Source organism: Meles meles, chromosome 12 (genome assembly GCF_922984935.1).
Source record: "Meles meles chromosome 12, mMelMel3.1 paternal haplotype, whole genome shotgun sequence".
In the NCBI taxonomy this organism is placed as follows: domain Eukaryota; kingdom Metazoa; phylum Chordata; class Mammalia; order Carnivora; family Mustelidae; genus Meles; species Meles meles.
The window spans coordinates 76,427,438-76,448,644 of NC_060077.1; the positions used below are offsets into that span (position 1 = coordinate 76,427,438).

Genomic DNA, 21,207 nt, shown 5'->3' on the forward strand with positions numbered 1-21,207 from the left:
TGAAAACTCTTGACACAATCAGGGAGTTTCTCCTAGCGATTATCTGCCACATCTATTACCTACAAAGAGTCATATGGCAAAGTTTCAATGATTTATCTTTTTGGAGTCCATTCCCAATTTAGTCCCAACAAAAATTCTTCTTAAGTGTAATCAGACCAGGGGGAATTATGAGAGCAACGAAAACACAATCAATGGTAATATGAAATCAGCCACTTAAAAATTCAAGACTGGTATATACTCGACATGTTGTTTGAACTATCAGGAGTCTACTTAGCAAAATCAAACAAACAAACAAACGCCCCAAAATTTATTTTCAAACAGAAACAAATTAGCTGTCATTCTCAGTATTAGCCTACAACTTGATAATCACTACAAATATATGATTATTTTTATAAAAATGCAAAGACAAAACACACCAAAAAAAAAACCCCAATGAAGAAGCCCTCACAAGGGTTGGTTCCAATCTGAGCAGCCAGCAGAGGGCGCACATGCCCCAACAAGAGCTGACTGTGGCCAGGCACCACCCAAACGCACTTCAGACAAAGTCTGACCAAAATTTGAACTGGGGGGTGAGGGGGGGGGGGGCGGGAAATCATCCTATCAGTGGCATTAATGAAACAAGCGTGCTCACTTTAGCATCAGTGTGAAATATACAATTACACTTTATTATTAAATACTGACTTGAACAGTTTTCTTAGCCGTTTCATGGGAAGTTGTCCATTAAAAAATATATAATTCTTTGTATGGAAGTGTGGTTTTATCAGTTTTCAAGGTAACTGCAGTTTTTTATAGTTCTATTATTAAGAATTATCTATAATACACGAATTTGTGGCATAACATTTATTAAATTTCTAAACACAAACACTTGTTTTGGTGAGTATATTAAATTAACTTTTGTAAATAGAATCTCTTTTAGTATATTTCCATGTGTCATATATAAATCTAATGATTTTTTGTAACTCTGGAGCAATCAAATATGTATCACTTTATGGTTAAATGAGATACATGAGTTACTTATTTTTCTACTTGCTTGCGCTTGATTATTTGGGTTTCTGTATTATAATATTTGGAGTTACAGGGGGACCTGGGTGGCTCAGTCAGTTAAGCATCTGCCTTTGGCTCAGGTCATGATCCCAGGGTCCGGGGATAGAGCCCCGCATAGGGCTCCCTGCTCACAGGGGAGCCTGCTTCTCCCTCTCCACTTGCCACTCCCCCTGCTTATGCTTTCTCGTTTGCTTTCTCCCTCTAAAATAAATAAGATCTTTAAAAAATATATAATATTTGGGATTACAGTAGATTGTACCAGAAAAATACCTGGCAGCTATGTATGAACATGTACGTATAGAAAGGGCCCTGTTTATCCTTTTAAGGAAGTTTTCCTATAAATGCAAAAGCCACAAACTCCTCCTAAAGCTTTCTAAGCTTGTGATTTCAGAAATAATATCACGACTTGGAAAGAAAAAAAAAAGGAACTACCTCATGAAACCACCAAATTAAAATTGACATCAAATACTGTATTTTTTACATTTACATATACAAATTAAATAATCCATAGAATGTTCAGTGTCTAATTTCGAATAGATTGGAATAAACGGAAGGTGTGCATTTAAGTTTCAAGATGGAAAGCTTGGTAGGATAATTAACAGTCACTTGTCTATCCACCTAAATGATCATTTCAACCTCACATCTCCTCACCAAACAGAAACAATGAAGCCATGTAACATCTCCATAAGGTGATTTTTTTTTTTTTTTCTTAAGCATTCTCGGTAGATTTGAGAGTTGAACTTAATTTACAGCATCTACAAACCAGGTGGTTTAGGTTACATGTAGGTCACGATAAATAATACTTATGCTTCGGCTGATGTGGCTACACCATTTCTGCATAAGTTAAAATGACGATGTTTTATTATTCCTAAGCACTCAATTCTGAAATGTTTGCACAATCTGTTAAGTCCAGGCAAATTTAAACGATTTTGACATGCAGCCTGCTAAGGCCAGTGACGGGGATAATGCCTCTTTACGTGGGTAAAATTTTGTGACATATAGGTCACTCTCTTAAGGGGAATCAACTGTGTGTCTCTTCTTTGCATTTCCACCACAATCCTTCATCCTGCAGCCTGGAGCTGAGAGCGAGATGCAAGAAAGGAGCCGAGTGCTCAAAGCAAAAATCTGCTTCCAGGACAATCCATTATATCTGACAAGTTAAATGTTCCATGGTAGGCCATATGGCACGAGAGCAGGCCCGACGATGGGAGAGGGGAACTCGGCAAATGCATCACAATTAAGGAGTTTGGCTACAGACTTTACTTTGAATTACTTTTTTTATTATTATTAAATTTCAAATGCTGTTCCCCCTCAATTTTTAACTGAATCCCTTTTATGAGATAATTTCTGAAGTTGTTCCACAATTTCTTTCCCATCTCGTGACTGTGGGTACTGAAATCTAAAAGCTAAGATACACATGGCCCTTTTTATCAGATGGAGTTTCAAAGGGGAGGAGCTGTAGCCTCGTTTTAAAAATTTCAAGACAAATAATAAGAAGACTCTATCTGTTCACCAGAGAGGAATATGTAAATGAAATTGGTCGTTAGATTGGACATTTGAGTGAAACTGATAGAACATTAAAGTAATTCGGTTTCCATTCTTAAGCCTAAAAAAATCTTAAAAGCCATACAGTCATAACTGGCATGTCCCTGTTTCTTCCACAGTTTGCTTAATATTTATGAAATTAACAAATTCATTGAAGACTTCCTCAGTTGAATTTAGCCCTTAGCAGGCCACCAGAAAGGACCTCTGTGTACGCCTGCTAATACCATGTCTCAGACACCAGTCTGATAAGCTCTTTAAGACACTCCTTAAAACCAGGTGGTCCATGGAAATAAATACTGGTAGTTGGAAAAACAACGTCACGTAAATAATGTCTGGACTGTGACCAAGGTGTGCCTGTATTCCATGACAGGAAAGGAAATGAAATGACCAAAACAGCATCATCACACCACGGATACCACCATTCATTATGTCATTCTTCTAAATAAAGAAAACAAATGTTTTTATTTCTCCTGCAGAATTCTCAAGAAGAGAACTGGACATACACTAAAAACTGAAAATACTTTCTAGAGAAGTGTCCAAATGCAGCTGCTCTGGTGTCTAACAGTAAGCTTACACCCTCAGTTCCTGGGAAAGACACATTCTTAAGGAAATTTTCATATAATTTGATATATATACACACGTATGTAAGCACACACATATACAAATTATAATGGGTAGGTTCTTCTCAACAGAAGCGATTATTGGTCAAGTATTCACACTGGTTTGTAAACATGAAATTCATGACGATTGAGAGAAATACGTATGCATCTTTCCGAAAGAGAAGGCGCTAAGACTCATTTGCCTAAACTATTTTCACTCTCCATTTCTCCAGAGGGTCACTATTTCCCTCCAACGTACCCGCCTCTACCTTAATTAAGAATAACATTATTTCAAAGAGCATATCCAGATACTTTATAAAAATGGGTTATTTTTCTTCACGTGTCAAATTAGTGACACATTTTCTGGTGGTCCCAAAGTTAGTATTTGTTAATCATCTAATATATCTATATGATTATGAGATAATATAATCTCATACTTGCATCTCCCTTATTTTTTAACACGGGACAGTTCACTGAGTTATGAAGATGGCATGTGGGTTATGCATTGGTGGTGTGCATTAAAAATCAATTGTTAGAGCTCTTTGTTTTTATCAAGTGACTTGACATCATTAATACTTTCATTCAATAGATAAGGGAAAAAGGAGACTCAGAGAGGTTATGTATCTGCCTTAGAGCACACAGCTCTGTAATGGAGCCACATCTGCCCCAGTCTATTTCTGATGCCAGCATTTTATCGCCATGCCATACCATATACTTCATGAAGTAGGCGTATTAAAAAGATTTAAGCAAGTGTTACTTAGGAATGCAAGTATATATTATACATTTTTATTTCATATTGAAGAAAAGTAGCCAAATATCCTGGTATTACAAAAATGCCCAGTTTGGAAAAAGCACCAGGATCCTATGCCTGGGTTTTCTAGGATGACGGATCACATACTCATGCAATTACACAGGGACACACTCACACACAGACACAAACTCGTAAGATGGAGCCATGTACACCTCAGCACCAACAGGGTGCACTGGGCCATTGTGTACTGTAGATCCTCTTTCTGTGTATCCAGATCCACATTTTTATTACTAATTAAAATGTCCAGATGGTAAAATAACACCTGATCTGAGGGGCTTTTAAGTACAGTAATTGTCAACGCTCAACTCCTACATTGTTAACAAATTGAAAAAATTGGCCTGCACTGCGTTTTACATGTACTGTTTCCAAACCAAAAGTGAAATGCAGTTAAAACTTTAATAATTTGAACAGAAAAATGCCCACAGGAAACTCTTTACCCAGAAAAAAAAGGAGAAAAGCTCTGCCATTCAAATCATGACTACTGAGAGAAAGTCTGCAAACTCCAACAGAACCTAACGTCATATCATAGCAATAAAGTTGTGCTTAATAGGGGAAAATGAGGTTAGAGCTAGCTATTCAATAGCCATTCAATCCTATCATTTCATAAGGCCTTTCTCTGCACCTTTTGTATTATGGGTTTCTAAATAAAAACCAATTAATTTTTAAATGTATTTGTGTCTCTTTTTTCTTGTTTTGTTTTTTTTGTTTTTATTTTTGTTTTTGTTTTGTTTTGCATTTCTATGCCACATATAGGTACAGACCTTAATCATAATGCCAAAACATTTATTATCTCATCTGCTGTTTAAAAATACAAATTCTGGGATGACCCCTGAAATTCAGGTTAGGCCTTCCTTCATGAATAATATACTTGGGTAAATGACAAATGCTTTTAAAAATGTTTTAGCAAGTTACTTCCTAATCCTAAAAGGATTCTTTTTTTTTTTCCTCAAGCAAACATTTTTGCAAATATTTAGGCTGCTTTGATACGCAAATGTTCTCCCAAACATTTCCCCCAGCCAGCCAGCCACTGAAATCTCTCCACAGACCCCAACCAATGGGAAAGTTTGCAAGGGAAATAGGAGAAACAACTGGATAAGAACACTGCCAGGAACCCTGGCTTCCCTGGCCACAAACAAATGTTGATTTTGTTGCAATACCTGAAAGGAGATCTTGGGATGTCTGAGTGAAACTACTTTAAAATGCCCAGTCATGGGGCTGTAATTCCCCCTGACTGAAGCAACAGTTTCTGGGGAGGGTAAAACTGATCGCCCACAGGTTTCCTATTTCAGAGTTCAATAACTCCAGTAAATGTGGCTTGCTGCTGGACAGTGAAAATCTCATCACTTTTAAAAGAAAATGCCCACAGGAATTAACATGTGCGAAACAGGAAACAAAAAAACCAACCAAACAAACAAAAAGCAACAAATAATAGCATAGCCAGGGTCTCCAATCTTAACAGGTATAATAGGAGTACTTTCAAAAATGTTCTCCCAAGGGAATAAGCCAGGGGAGAAGAGGTCCCTAGAGCCATCTTTCCTATATATTAATAACTCAAGAAATCACTCATGCAAATGAAGGATTTCTAGAAAAAAAGTGAGAGGATAGCATTCCAAAATAACTTGTAAATACAGGATCAATACAATTATTATGAGTAAAAACAAACTCTAGGACTCCCTTTCCCTTTTATGCTCGGCTTCAAAAACATCCCCCAAATCGGGTTTGGGAAATCATGGGATTCTTCAATAACAGGGTAACAAATCATTTCACACCATGTCGCCAGTTTATTCAGTAACATAAGCCACCAGAGGCTGGCTACACAGAAAACAAAACCAAATTTCAGGATTCTGGTAGCTAGCACCACACTAGGCGTTCCTTAGGAAGGTGTGAGTTGGTGTACTTTGTGAATTTGGTGGGAGGAGAAAAATTAACAGTGAGTTTACCAAAGCCAGTGGAATGTTGAGCTTATAAAATTACAATGATCTGCTTTCTCAGCCACGAACCTGCTAATCTACACTTGTTCCTTCAATTCTGCCATCATTTCCTCATTTACACATATTAGAAGTGGTCAAAGATTTCATCAGATGTGGTTTTGACAACAGCAGCAAAGTGCCTAAAGCCACAGATTTTTAATTGAGCCCAAAATACAGATTTTAGGGAAAAAAGAACCAATCACAGCAGGAAGGGCTTTAAAAGGGGGGGAAAAGGAAACATTATCTTGAATAGTTACTCTGCACTTAGTTGCACTGTGTGAGAAGAAAAGAAAAGGGCTCTATAAAATGTCAGAATTAACCGATCATTTCAGATTGCTTACAGGTGAAATTCTACCATCTGGATGGGCAGTTTGCCCGCATAAAATAGAAGTAAACTATAAGGAAAAAAAAAGTAAAACCTTCTTCTGCCTCCTATTTTAACACAATAGATTTTAAGGGAAAGAGGACAGAGCCACCATAATCTTCAGACATAGACACACCACACACACACACACACACATTCATGTACAAACTGAGAAAACAAAAGTTGGAATAAAGCAAGAGACAAATAAAATTCTGTTTCTTGGAACTCTGACATGTAATGAGGAATAAAAACATAGTCATTCTTAATCGCATGACAGGGGAAAAATTTACTTTCAAGTCCTCATTAAATAACTGATGAGACTTTCTATTTTACTGAGATACTCTAAAAAATAAGACCTAGCCTAGCAAAGTTTCTATCTTCTCCTAACAAGGCATATTTATATTCTTTATTTATGCTGGGCTAGCAACTTTGGGAATTACAATTTAACTTAAAATAAACAGGAAACGGCATCTTGGGAACTGCCTGAAGTTGTTTTCTATCATTTGAGAGTGAAAATGCTTATAAATTTGACAATTTATAAAGACATATGCTTTCATACTCTTTTTCTTAAACCTCATACAAACCCTTTTGAAAAAACGATTTACAACTATTAACAACAACAAAAAAAATCTGACTTTAGTGATAATCATTTCTGTAACCTAACGATCAAACCCCAAATCAGGTCAGAACTCTGTTACGGTTTTTCCTTCTAATGTTGAGAGGGGAGACAGGACTTTCAACTGAACTCTAGGCTAGTATGACAAAACATGGAACCAGGTTGGCACCCAATGGTTATTTGCCAATCGACAGTCACACATTTTGAAAGCAACACAAAGAGGCTTTATAAATTAATAGCTCTCTGTACTGAATGCTTGTCGATAACCCTGTTCTGAGGTTTCTGGGTATCCATTTTGATTGTACAGTGTCTCTTAAAATTACATCTGAAGCACAACACTAGAGCAGAAGTGTTGAGTGAGAGAATTATGGGCACATTCCCAAACTCTTACACTCAACCACAAAGGGAATAGACTAAAAGAAAAAGCACTAAAAAAAAAAAAAAAAAAAAAAAAAATCCAAAAATCCAAAAAAGAAAGGGGGGAAAAAAAAAAACCCGACCCACCCTGAATAGAGAAATAGAATACTTGCTTTTCTTTCGACCTTATGGGTAGCACACGGAGGGAGGCACCAGCAGATCTAAGCACAAATACGTGATGAGGAGTCGCCAAAAAGCATGTGGCTGAATAAACTGTCGTGGCGTGAATTTGCCAGCGAGAGGACAGAACACAACATGCTGAGGCTTGGCTGTCCTAACATGTTTTACTATGTAAATTTAAATAGTCTTGAAAGGGAAAAGGGAAGAGGGGAAAAGGTGGAGGGGTTTTTTTTAATATTGAAAAAAAAAAAGTTTGCCAGAAATTCTCATACTTGGGTCACAAATAAAAGTACGTTCATTGCTGTTATTAAAAAAAAAAAAAAAAAGAAGAAGAATCTAGTTCTTAGGCTAAAACTCATCACATGTTTCCTATGATGGAAATTTAGGGGGGTGGTTTAAAGAGTTAAAGACTCCCTACCATTAATTTGCATCTGGTGCTTTTAGTGTGTGTGTGTGTTTTTTTCTTCCCTGAAAAGTTGGCAGAGCTGCCGATTTTCCATAATGCAAGCATTTGGGAATTGTGAGCGGAATGAAACCGATCCAATCTCCTGACTGCGACATGAATTTTCATTAATTACAACCTTGTCAGCAAAAGCATTATCAAAGCTGAATATGAAAATGCTAATGAGTCCTCATTTGCATATTTTTCTTTGTTGGAATGTCATTAATTATTACATTTTATGATGATGAATGCAGCTGTCGAAGCTCTCCGATGCATAATTAGCCATCAGAATGCCAGGAGCCGATCAGCATTTTTGGGTGAAAAAAAACAAATTTCACTTCCACTCTCCCCCCATCCCAACACATACACACGCACGCGCGCACACACACATACACACACACACACACACACACACACACTCCTGATGACGACAGTCCTGAGGCCGGACTTCAGGGAAGTTGAAAAGGGGTCGCGTAGAGGGAATTAATTTTTGCTTTAAAATTACTTTGTTTTTAGCCGATAACGGTCTTATACAATAAAAGCAGTTCTTAATAAAAAAAAAATCGTTATTCCAGCTTAATTAATGCCACGCTTAATTATAACACCATGATGTCAGCGGTTTTAATTAAGTATTGGCTCCGTTACAAAAAAAACTCCTCGCTGCAGTAAGAGTCACAATACACAGATTTGTGCAAATCATTTCTGCGATTTTTTGGTCTACCGTGGTTCATGAACTATCCAGATATTAACAGGCAGCATGAAAACTCCAGGCACACACGCGTGCGCAGGAGGGCAGGCACACTCACACGCACTCACACACGCACGCACGCACACACCCCGAGCAAAGGGGAAAACCCGTACTTTCCGACTACATTACTTGGATAGATTTTAGAGCTTACCTACTTGACCACTTTTTTGAGCTAAAGTGTAAGTGAAGATGACAAAACATAGCTCATCCTCTCTCAGCCGCTGGGAACGGTGTTTATAAGTAAAAAAAGAAAAACAACACAGAGCAGATGGGACCATTACACATGACCAAACCAATCAATCACAGATGAAGGGCCCAGGTGCAGCGCAGCCGTGCAACAACGCACCATTTCACAGTCTGTCAGACACACACACACGGTCGTCCATGAGTGACCCTCCTCGGCTCCCCCCGGACCTCATCTGGAGCGCTGCGCCCCTCTCGCCTGCCTACGCTCCAACTGACGTCTTCATAATCGCCCTGTCTTTCTATCCGCTTGGCTCCTGGGAAGAGAGGAGGATGGAAGGGGTGGCGACGGGGGGGAAGGGGAAGGCAGAGTGGGGAGGGGAGATAAGGACAGGGGCTCCCATCATTGTCACTTGTGAGGAGTCCAGCCTTCTTCCTTCTGCCCTCCCACGGCCCCTCCCTCCCAAACCACCACCGCCATCGCTTCTCTAACCATCATTAAGCTCATTAATTTTTAAGGGTGACTGCTTGGTTGCGGCACCCCAACTGTCTGCCATTAGAAATAGGAATTTCATTGGTGAGTTTCTTGCCCTGGGAGGAAGAGAGATGTGTGTAACTGGACAAAGTCACAATTAGAGGGAAATGGTAGGCATTAATTAACTGCAAGTGGTTACTAGGATTTTCCACGTGCACCCCCCACTCCCCCCCCCCAAAAAAAACTGGTTTGAAGGAAATCCTAGTTACTCAAAAGCCTCTGAGGAGCCGACTCTTCCTCAACATTTTGTGCCTTAAATAATTTCTGTGGCCTCGGGCGGCTGGCATCACAGACTCCTACCAGAATTACTGAACCCAAATGAAATTGTACATTTGCAAGAGCCACAAGGTGATTCTGGTAGCACGACGGAAATACCAACTCAGACACAAAAATTAAGGATAAACTTAAAATGACGGATCACAATGTTTAAAAAAAAAAAAAATCAGTGGGGAAGAAAGTAACCAAAGAATGCAGAATGGAATGACAATATATACCACAAAAGCCTACCTACTACCTTTGAAAGAAATCTTACCACATGGAGGAGGGAGAAGACTGGTTTTATTGCTTCAGTATATTCTTTAATCATGAACTTCTTAAGCCTAGGTAATTTATAACAAAGTTTTTGAGATCTGTAGATACAGCACAAATATTATAAAGGAATCAGCTCTATTTACTCAAAGAATTGAAAATGGATATTCTCCCCAGCTTTCAGAGATGACAGCTCGTCCAGTGATTGAATCCTCTCAACAATTTATAATTTATTTTGCCCATTTGGAGATGAGAAGGAGTTTAGGAAAGCACTGAAACCCTACAAAGAACAACTATATGACTGCAAAATAGCTTCAGGGATTTATGTCCCAAAATGCTCACGACGTTTTAGGCTCTATGGGAAAATTTACACTGAGAACAAGAAAAAAGTTAACCAAAATAGACCACACAAGCCAGCCACTCCAAGGATTAAGTCAAGTGTCATTTACATGCAGTTTCATGTAATGATTCAAAGATCAAATAAAGGGGACAGGCTAAGTTGGCTGAGAAAGTGTCCTACCTAAAATCTCCATGCCATTCCATTTACAGGCAAAGGCAATTTTGCAGAACACTAGGCAGATTGGATTCGTTGAAATGAAAGCTTTGTCTCTTAGCATGGGCCCTACCATCAATTCAAACATGTTCTCCAAATGGTTTGATGACGCACTTGTTTTTGTGTTGGTTTTTTTTTCTTTGAGGATTCAGTGCGCTTCTCATCTCCTTGCCATCTAATTTGTCCTTTGGAACTTCTAAATATTGAAGTAATCATGAATCTTTCTGCTTCCCAATGTGCCCTGTAATTTTTATGCTTAGTCCTTGTTAACAAGGAACCTTATCTCTGAACTCCAGGAAAAACCAACCACAACAACAACAACTAGAGAACATATTTATTAAAATCTTCCATAGCTATGTGGAAAGGATCACTTTGCGTTTTGGAAGTGTATTTTTTTTCCTCAAGGAACAGACTCTACACATCTGCATTAATAAATTTCTATTTTCAAGCTCAATAGAAATTGCAGTACAAAAAGCAGATGTGTACGTTGGATTCTTTCAAATTAAATTTCCAAAAGCAGAGCCTATTCTAGTTCAAGATCAAAGGAACTAAAACATGATCTCCTCCCCCTTCCAATATAATTACAGAGATTTCATTTCTTTTGTTACAATGAGCACAACAGGTAAATCTTAAACCTGAAGGATAATGATCAGGTGCTCTATCTCGGCTTTGCTGGGTAGCTGAATCCCTCTGCTCAGTGCCCCTGCTGTTTAAACTACCACTCCACGGGAAGATGGGAAATGCCTCATGCTCCTCTCTACTTTTTTCTTGGAGGTATCTTTCCTTTTCGACATCAGAACTGTGCAGAATTGTTCTGAGGTGGACAAACCCATTTTACAGCAGGTAGTTTTAAAGGAGGGCTATGCCCATCCTAGAAAGTACATCAAGAAAAGAATCTACATTTGTAGGCACCTTTGATTGGTAGGCTACCTAAAAACCCTTTTGGAAGTCGATGGGGTATAAATAATAAATAAATGAGGAGTGATAAATGAGGCTATGAAATGTCATATCCTGGCACTCCTGTGAAAGGACAAGGCCCTGGGGAGAGAGAAGAAAGAGATGCAAACCGCAAAGTCATCCAAAACTGGGGTTCGAAAGAAAATCTGTTCCACTTTGGAGTGATTAGCATGATCTATTTCTTTGGGGAATATAGGTAAAGAAAGTACAAAATTTAATGTCAAAACCCACAAAACAGAGGACTTTGGGAGAGAACACCCTCTAGGCTTAAACATCCTTGAGAGAGGCTGCCTTCTACATATGTATTTCCATCTCCCTTTTAAAATTCCTGGTACCTCATTTCATCCTTTGCTGCCCATAGGCATCTGTTCCCCTCTAATTATTTGCCATTTAGAAAAACTCTGCTTAAATTCCTTGTGCATCTGTCCCTTGCTTAGTGTATATTTGTGATGCTTAAATATGGTGCTTGATATTAGAGCAGCCTTGCATAGAAGTACAGAAACTTTCCCATCCCCAAAAATGTTTCAATATCCTCTTCCCCAAAATGCATACACAAAGTAAAATCAGTATTACTAGGATTTTGCAATAAGTATGTCTTCCTATATGCATCACACAGACACACACACACACACACACACACACTCTCTCTCTCTCTCTCTCTCTCTCCAAAGATTTGGCTGTTGGTAAATAAAGCTTCTAGTGTATCTTCCAACCAATGCCTTCACAATATGAATACCAGTAATGATGCCCTTTCCAAAATGCAGCATTTACTACTTTTAAGTAGCTCGGGTCTCCTAACTCCTGAATTATTTTTTGCTAGTTTATGAAATAGAATATGATTGTTTTGTATGGAAGCATCCTGACTTTCAAGGATATCCCCTCTTGAGAATACAGGAAAATAAAAGCTTGAAAATTCAGATGTGGTTTGGTAGCATCAAAAATCCAAAATGGAACAGGTTCAATAATCCTTCCTGTGTCTCTTCCACACGTCCTTCTTTCTGTTTGGTCATTCCTTCCTCCCTCCATCCTTTCCCTCCCTCTTCCTCCCTCCATGCTCCCTCCCTTAAAGAAAAGCACTGGGTTGGGAACATGGAAACTTGGCTTCCAAATTTAGTTTTGCCAAAAACAAGGTGGAGTCTCTTTACTTATCTGAATTGGGATAAATGATCCCAAGGCTAAGGAAAAATGACTATTAATAATATTAGTAGTGATAACAATAGTTTACTCCATGCTGAGCACTTTGTAGTGTGGGGGGTAGGGAGGTTGCTTAACAGCATGAATTTGAGAGTCAAAGTCCCTGGGGTGGGTTTGAATCCCAGATCGGTCTCTAATAAATTAATGGCATGGCAAATCACTGGATATCTTGGTGTCTCCATTCTTATCAAAAAAATAGGACTAGGGGGCGCCTGGGTGGCTCAGTGGATTAAGCCGCTGCCTTCGACTCAGGTCATGATCTCAGGGTCCTGGGATCGAGCCCCGCATCGGGCTCTCTGCTCCGTGGGGAGCCTGCTTCCTCCTCTCTCTCTGCCAGCCTCTCTGCCTACTTGTGATCTCTCTCTGTCAAATAAATAAATAAAATCTTTAAAAAAAAAATAGGACTAGTAAAAAAAATAATAATTATTAATTAATTAATTAATTAATTTAAAAAACAGGACTAGTAATAACATATATGTTACTTGGTTGTTGTGAGGAATAAATCAGGTAAGACATTAAAGGTACTAGGTACTCAGAATGTGTATTTATTTATGCTTTCTCATCCGTCTCCACCACTATGGAAACTTCATGCAGAAAGGGAATTTGTTTTGTTTTGTTTTGTTTTGTTTGCCACTAGATGCAGGGAGCCTAAAATAGTGCCTGGCACATGGTATGAAGTTGGTGAATAAACGACTGTTTAGTGAATGAATGAATGAATGAACGAACGAACGAATGAACAAAGAAACATGACTTGTACAGTAAGAACCACTGATTCTAACACGGAACAATTAAATACTTACTAGGTGCCATTTAATATGGTACTTTGCATGACCTCTGTCCTCAGGAAACTGAAAATTTATTATGGGAGTGACGCTAAGTACAAACAACTATCGTTAGAAATCACTCCCAAAATTTATTATGGGAGTGACGCTAAGTACAAACAACTATCGTTAGAAATCACAGAGGAGAAATCACACTAGAAGTATTTAAGATGAATACTTGGCTAGGTCAGAAGAACGATAACTCAGTTCTGGGGGATGGGGAGTGGAATCTTCCTACCTCATGAATCCTCCAAGAAAAGTCTCAGAAAAGGTCAACAACGACAACAAAGCAGTTACAGCCAACAGACAATGTTCAGTTCTCATATCTCCTGGCGACCAAAAAGACACTCTTATCCCGTCCTTATGCCTGATGCGGCTTAAATGACATTACATTCCCTTTCCTCCTACTTGTTGGGCATGAACTTTCATTTTCACCCAAAAGCCGTTTGTTAATTTTTTTAATTAAAAAATATTTTTTAAAGACTTATTTATTTGAGGGGGGGGGAGGGGAAGAGGAAGAGAAAATCTCAAGCACACTCCCCACTGACTGCCGGGCCCGAAGCGAAGCTTGATCTCCCAACCCTGGGATCATGACCTGAGCTGAAACCAAGAGTCATATACATAACTGCCTGAGACACCCAGCTGCCCCTCACCCAAAAGCCTTTAAATGTAGGGAGTCCTTCAATGGCTAGATCCTAGATCCACTTGTTCCTGAAGACTCCATATGCCATCATCTTCCACAGGCATCTCTGTGCTGAAGACTCCAGCGGCAGACCTTCAGACCCTCTCTGAGCTTCACACCCTTGACTCCAACTGCCTACTTGATACTGTCACTTGAATGATTTAAAAGGACTTCACACTTAACTCCAAACTCAGGATCTTCTCCTTTCACACCTAGACATGTCCTAATATTCCCTGGAAATTTACAGAAATGAAATTATATTTATTAAGAACCTCCTATTTCTAGCTCCTGGGCTAGATGCACAGCTCTCATTCATCTTCATCACAGTGCTCTGAGATAGATACCATTGTCTTCATTTTTAAGATGAGAGTCGTAAGGCTCAGAGAAATTGCTTCCATTTCACCCCAGGTCAAGGATCTCAGGGCACAATGCTCAAAATTAAGAGGATGAATAACGTTTGTTGTCAAGAAACAATCTTGTTCCCTTAGTTTGAGCCTTATAAGCTAGAAGGAGTTGTCACAATACAACAGCCCTGATTCATACTGAAAAGATATTTTGGTGAATTAAGGAGAAGTCCATCCAGGGGATGAAGGGAAGGTATATAGTAACATCTTAATCAGATCAAAACAGACAATAAGAAAGTAGAAAACTTACAGAAAAGAAACATAAATGGGAAAAAAAAAGCTAAAAGCTAATTAAAAAAGAACTATAAAATACAAGGATATTAAATCTGTGTTATCAATAAAAAGCCACAAAGATGAAAATTTTCTTAAGATTTTTCTTTTAGGGCACCTGGGTAGCTCAGTCAGTTAAGAGTCTGCTTTCAGCTCAGGTCACCATCCCAGGAATCGAGTCCTTCACCGGCAGGGGGCCTGCTTCTCCCTCTCCCACTGCCCCTCTCCACCTGCCCAGGCACATGCACCCTCTCTCTCTTTCTTTCAAATAAATAAATAAAATATATATTTTTAAAAGTTTTATTTCTTTATTTATTTTGGGAGACAGTGTACTCACACACATGCATGAAAGCAGGAGCAAGGGCAGAGGGAGAGGGAGACTCTCCAGCAGCCTCCCCACCAAGAGTGGAGCCCATCACGGGGTTCAATCTGACGACCCTGAGATCATGACTTGAGCTGAAACCAAGAGCTGGACGCTTAACCGACTGAGCCACCCAGGAGTCCCAAAGATGAAGAACTTTTAAATCAGTAAATATATCCCCTGTAAAATCCCGAAAACCACCACCACCAGAGGCCCATAGGAAGCATGTAAGTGAAAGGAATCCTTGGCAGTGTTGTCTGAAGTGAAGTGACCTGGGGATGGCTGAATGTCTGCTGCCTGAGAACTGGTCCACACACCACACCAGCACCACTCGTTGCACAGTGCACTCTCTCTCTCTCTCCACTTTGGGAGTCCCTGCAGGAGGCACCTAGTCCTACAACATGTGTCCCCCACAAGAATCACTATACTTCATATCCTCGCTGAGGACACGACAGGTAACCCTTCCATAGCCGGTGACCTATGAGATCATTCTATTGCTCTTACTCATGGGGACACTTCTATGTCTTCCAAGATAATTCTCAAAAAACCCATTTGTTTGACCGGCTCACCAGTAAGTCTTCCTCCATCCAGGGGACTTGCCCCTTACCCCCAAACCTGCTGTTTCTTGACTTGGTCTCTCACAGACTGCTCAAGCTGGGCTTGCTCTGCTGTTCAAAGGCAAGTAATGCCAGCCTATCTCCTTGGGATGAAGACCTCTGTGGTTGGACTCGCTCTCTGCATATGGCGGACTGGGTGTTCTCAGACAGACAGAATTAGACATGTTGACCTTAAATGTTCCATACTATATTATTCATATAATATTAATATTAGAACATTCATCTCCCTGTATCCACAGTTTTAGACCTTTGATCTCTCCAGCTGTCAAGGAAAAATATTTTTCTGGCATGGAGTAAAGTGGATCAAACACTCATCTCTATCAATCTCGGACAGATCCTGTTGCATTTTCTGGCTCACTAGAAAGAAATTTCTCTCTTCCAGTACTTGTCATGCCAAACTGACCATGATTTGTTGTAGGAAAGGATCGTGGGTATTGAGCGAGGCAAAATGGGTAAAAGGCAGTTCACCTTTTGGCTGTCACCCAGCAGCCACAACCCTGGCAAAGGGTATAATTTCCAAGTTTTCCACCAGCAAACTGGGAGAGGCAGATTCTTAGCAACACAACTATGTTTGGACTCCCAAATTTAAAAAAAATGCCACTTGCTAGCCATGCAGTCTCGTAGACAGACATCCTGCTAAAGATAAACAAGTGGCCCAATATCACACAGCTACCGCACTGTGAGGCTGGAAGCCAAACTCCACTCTGACACCGAGCTCCAAGCTCTTTCCGCGCCCGTGCGTATAAGGACACAAGATGAAAACAGCTACTAAGAGTAGTGAGAGGACCAGAAAGAGGGTTGAATTTGACATTGGGAATGTTGAGAGAGGTGGGTTTCAAGAGATAAAAAAGAATAGGCTAGGGGCGCCTGGGTGGCTCAGTGGATTAAGCCGCTGCCTTCGGCTCAGGTCATGATCTCGGGGTCCTGGGATCAAGCCCCGCATCGGGCTCTCTGCTCTGCAGGGAGCCTGCTTCCTCCTTTCTCTCTGCCTGCCTCTCTGCCTACTTCTGGTCTCTCTCTCTGTCAAATAAATAAAACAAAAACAACAACAACAAAAAAAACAAAACAAAAAAAAAAGAATAGGCTAGGTCAAAAAAGAAACAAACAAAACAACAACAACAACAATACAGAATTTGAAGTTGTGCTCCCTTAGAAGATCAACTACCTTGGAGAATAAGTAGTTTCATGGCAGCTCTTGGATTATATCCTGCTGAGGTGCTGATTCATAGGCCTGAAGTGTGTCCTAATTTTAACATGACCCCACAAGGCCTGACATAAGTGATCTATGATCCACACTTTGATAAACTCTTCTGGGGAATAGAGGGTCCATGCTCACGCATATATGTAGACTGAAAAGGAGTTGGAGAAGAGAGAGGTGGTGAAAGCAAATAGAGAGGGAAAGATTTCTGGAAACAGATTCCAGGACAAGGAAGTTAAAAAAAGCTGAAAGATGCAAAATACTGAGGTTTGTTCAGGGAATATAGAAAGGGCACACGGTTTTTTGTTTTTGTTTTTTGGGGGGGTTGTTTTTTTGTTTTTTTGAAGACATGATTGAAGAAGCACCAGAGTGGGAGATATTCTAAGATCGACCACCTCAAATCAAGCAACACATTTGATATCTGATATCTCTGCTAAAATTCTAGGCTGCCTGCTTCAGTTTGCTGCCACTTTCTTTCCCACCTGTTCCCTTCTCCGAGGACGAATGGATCCATTTAGGGTGCTGAGCTTAGACTGAACGGTGAAGGTCTAGAGTAAAAAAGACAGCCGGTGGTGGATGGAGAAAAATTAGTTAGACACAGGTCACCTTCCCTTGCAATCTCAGGAGAATCAGAATTAGACTTGGAGGTACTGGGGAAGTCTCCCAAGATCCGGGGCTTCTTTGATTCCAACAAATCCTAATGTGTCATGAACAGAGACTCCCAAGAGCTCATGGACCATGTGACAACTAAAGTGGGAGGGTCTCCCAAATAAACGGCAACTGGAGAAGAGGAAATCAAGATACAGAAGGGTAGGGGTGGAACAGCTTGGAAAATCAACACTCTGAAAGTGAACGGAGAAGGCAGATGGGAAATTTGGGTTCCTTGTCGACAACAGGGAATACAGATTCGTGTTTATTCATCCTCTTCATCAGATCAAGTAAGTGGCAGAGGAGAAGGCAAAATTAAGGCCCACCGGAGACCTATCCCATGAGTCAAGCCTTGGGCGAGGCACTTGCGAAACACTGTGAAGTCAGCCTTGTTATCCCCATCCCCACAGGCCAAGAGAGAGGCCGGTGTGTGAGTGGTTGAGTCAGGAGGCAAACTACAGGCTGAGCGAGAACTGAAGCCAGGTCTCTCAAAAAGCAAACGAAGGAACGAACCAGCTCAAGGATCAGCCAGAGGAATCCACCACTCCCCTCACCCCTCTCCGCTGAGAATACGTGTTACCCTGATTCTTCTAGAATTCTGATTCTCTGAATTGTTCCTAAGTGCTTTCGTACTATTTTGCTTAAATTTGCCAAAGATTGTAAACTACTTGGGTGTAAACACTGACCTGGATTCCACAGACGAGTATAATTCCAGGCCGGCAGTGCAGCTGGCAAACCCACGTCCTCACCAGACGCCGGCATCCCTATTAATAAAGTGGCAGGTCCGACACTCATCTCACTTATCCCTTATTAAAAAATAATGATGATGATATTTTCCCTTGACTCCTATGACCCTTAATCGTTCTCCCTGTAAGGTCTCTTTCTTTCTTATTGTGGTTTAACAGTGTACTGAAATGAAATGTTAAAACAAAACCAAAAAAGTACAGAAGTCACAAGTGTGGTCCTCAAACCCTAGCGTTTGGTTAACATATAACCTTAGCTTATATTTACTTCTAGTAGTTACACCTGTCTGCACTGTCCAGGGAAGTGTTCAGGTGGGCTGGTTAAGAACACATGCTTCAGAGTCTGGCAGGACTGTGTGGAAATCCCAAACATACCAATAACCAACTAGGAGCCTCTCTGTCTTTCATTTTCCTAATTTGTGAAATGAGGATAATAAACACTTTTCACAAAAGTTTGCTGTGAGATAAAATGTGCAAATCAAAGCACAGGGCTTGGTATACAGTTAGAGCAAACTGGCTAGTGACTATTTTAACTACAATAGGCTATTGATAAACACTTATGGACATTAGCCATCGGCACCGGGAACGTCATTGGACAAAGGTCACTATCTTATTCAGAATTTAGTGCTGCTGGAGCACGGATTTAATCGGCTCTCATACGGACAGGTAAGCCTTGTATTTGTAACACATAAAAAGGCTGGACTGAATGTGGACTCTTGAAAACGCATGCCGTTGGTGATGTGGGATGAAACAGAGAGCCATGAGATCGAATGTTCCTCCAAATACGTCCAACTGTGTGTGTTGCTGACGACAGCGACGTCTGCAATAAGGAGCACCCACATTTTCAACTGTACGTATGTGTATTATGTTAAGAGGAAAAATATATCACCTCAGTGGTTCCCAAGGCTTTTCGTGTTAGCTATTGTATTGTAGTTCCAAACAAGCTTTCTTGTTTTATGACTTTTTCCCTTTGTACCTTTCTCCCTGCTTCTTCCCTTATGAGCCCAATCATCCATGTGCACGACGCCAACAGAGCCATTTCCTCTTCAGCTGTGACCCTGGAGTAGCTTCCCAGTCCATTACAGGCTAACATTTAAAGGCATAATTCCTACCCACTTGCAACTTTTATTCTAAAGGAAACAAACAAATCAGGCTAAGACTGCGAGAGTACAATCATTTTTTCAAAGACCTCTCATGCCTCAGACGGTTGCTCTTACAACTGTGGGGCAAATTCAAACAAATCCTTCTTTAACCACTGCGTTCAACTACATTTCTCTTTGTGCTTCTATACCCTGACATCTAGTAACTTCTTTTCTCTTTATTAATTCCACCAAAAACTGTTTGCTGGAATAGAATTACTTATTTACAGCGATCAATTTGGGTTTGTAAGCATATGTTCAATTCCCATACTATGTAGAATGTTTATTTTTCTGTTTGTATTATAACAAAGAAATGCAAGCAATTTTTGTATTTAGTGATACTGTCAAAATGTCCCAAGGAAGAATCCTGGTTCTGGCAATAGGTTTTAGAACAGGTATATAGGACAACCCCTCCAGTCCAGAACCCCTCTCAGATATTCTCCTCTAACATTACAGAGATAAGCGACAGAGATAAGCTCTGTGTTCTTAAGGGATGTCTACCTGACCAACCGGAAGTCCTGACTGCGGGGAACTTCAGTGCTCCCTGCCCGTGTGAGGTGCTCCTCGCTCAGCACAATGCAAAGTGAATGATCGATAAATGGAATAGGGAACTTTCAACATTCCCTGGGAATATCCTCAGTGACCAATAAGTCTACCCGTACTCATCAGACTGGAAATGATTATAAAGTTATTTTTATTAAATAGTCTTTTATTTGGCTCCACGGTATTGGCAAACGCTGCGACTTAACCATTTGGACAGCACATGCAGCTGGCCCATTTTCAAAACCACCAGCAACATGTTTATTATTTGTCTCTCCCACTTGAATAAAAGCTCCACAAGGGCAGGCATCCTTTTTTGCTTTGTTTCCGGCTGTATCCCGAGCTCCCACCCGACCCATAGTCCATATTTGCTGAGTGAATGATACATGCTGAGCATGGCTTGTCAGGTCCTTCAGGAGCAGCTCTCATGGACCTGGAGAACCTGCGGCTCACTCTCTCCCTTCCACAATGCTCTGAAAGAGATGCTCAATCCCTTCCTTTCTGGTCTTCTGCAGATAGAAATCCTGAAGCCTCGAGTACTCCTCCCTCACATTCCCATGCCAGCTCCCTCCTCCTGACTCTCTCCTGATCATTCAGATCTGAACTTGGATGTCAACTTCCCCAACTTCCTCCGGGCCATGTCCCTCCCTGCATTTCTCTTGGCCTCTCCGTCTCTTCCACCAGACAGGAAGCAACTCCGAGCACATGGTATTCAGGCATATATCTCCGGCACCGAGACATGCCGAGTGTCCGGCACAAAGCTGATACTCCATCAATACTTGGTACATGGAATCATGAATAACTTAAAGCCTGAACACTAATATATGAAAGAACCGTAAGAAGCCCATGTCTATATCCAACGCAACTGATACTAATCAGTACTTAGGATACAAGTCAAATAAGCTTACAAACAGAGTAATTTACAATGCAATCAATAAATCAATATGTTGTGGACCCTTTTCACAAGTTACAGGTATTTCTGGCCGGTTAACAGTGGGATATGTCTTCAAATAAAACCTCATCAATCAAGATTCTGTGATTAGAAAAGAAGCTCATGGGTAAAGAAATAGTTATTATCAACCCAAGAAGTAATTTCACATAATTAATGATATAACTATTCATTCAAATATAAGGACTTTAATTCTCTCTAGAGGTTAC

At 40.3% G+C, this 21,207-nt stretch overlaps 1 protein-coding gene across 12 annotated transcripts in view; it reads right to left on the bottom strand.

Annotated features, from left to right (window-relative positions):
- Positions 1–21,207, bottom strand: part of TCF4 (transcription factor 4) — a 349,439-nt gene that overhangs the window by 185,444 nt on the left and 142,788 nt on the right. Inside the window, exon 1 of one of the 12 annotated variants that reach the window (XM_046024549.1) lies at positions 7,492–7,509. The exons of the other annotated variants lie outside the window; for them this stretch is intronic. The gene's annotated coding sequence lies outside the window, so the exon portion shown is untranslated. Of the gene's footprint in view, positions 1–7,491; positions 7,510–21,207 lie in introns of those variants that run through there. 12 annotated transcript variants of the gene reach the window in all.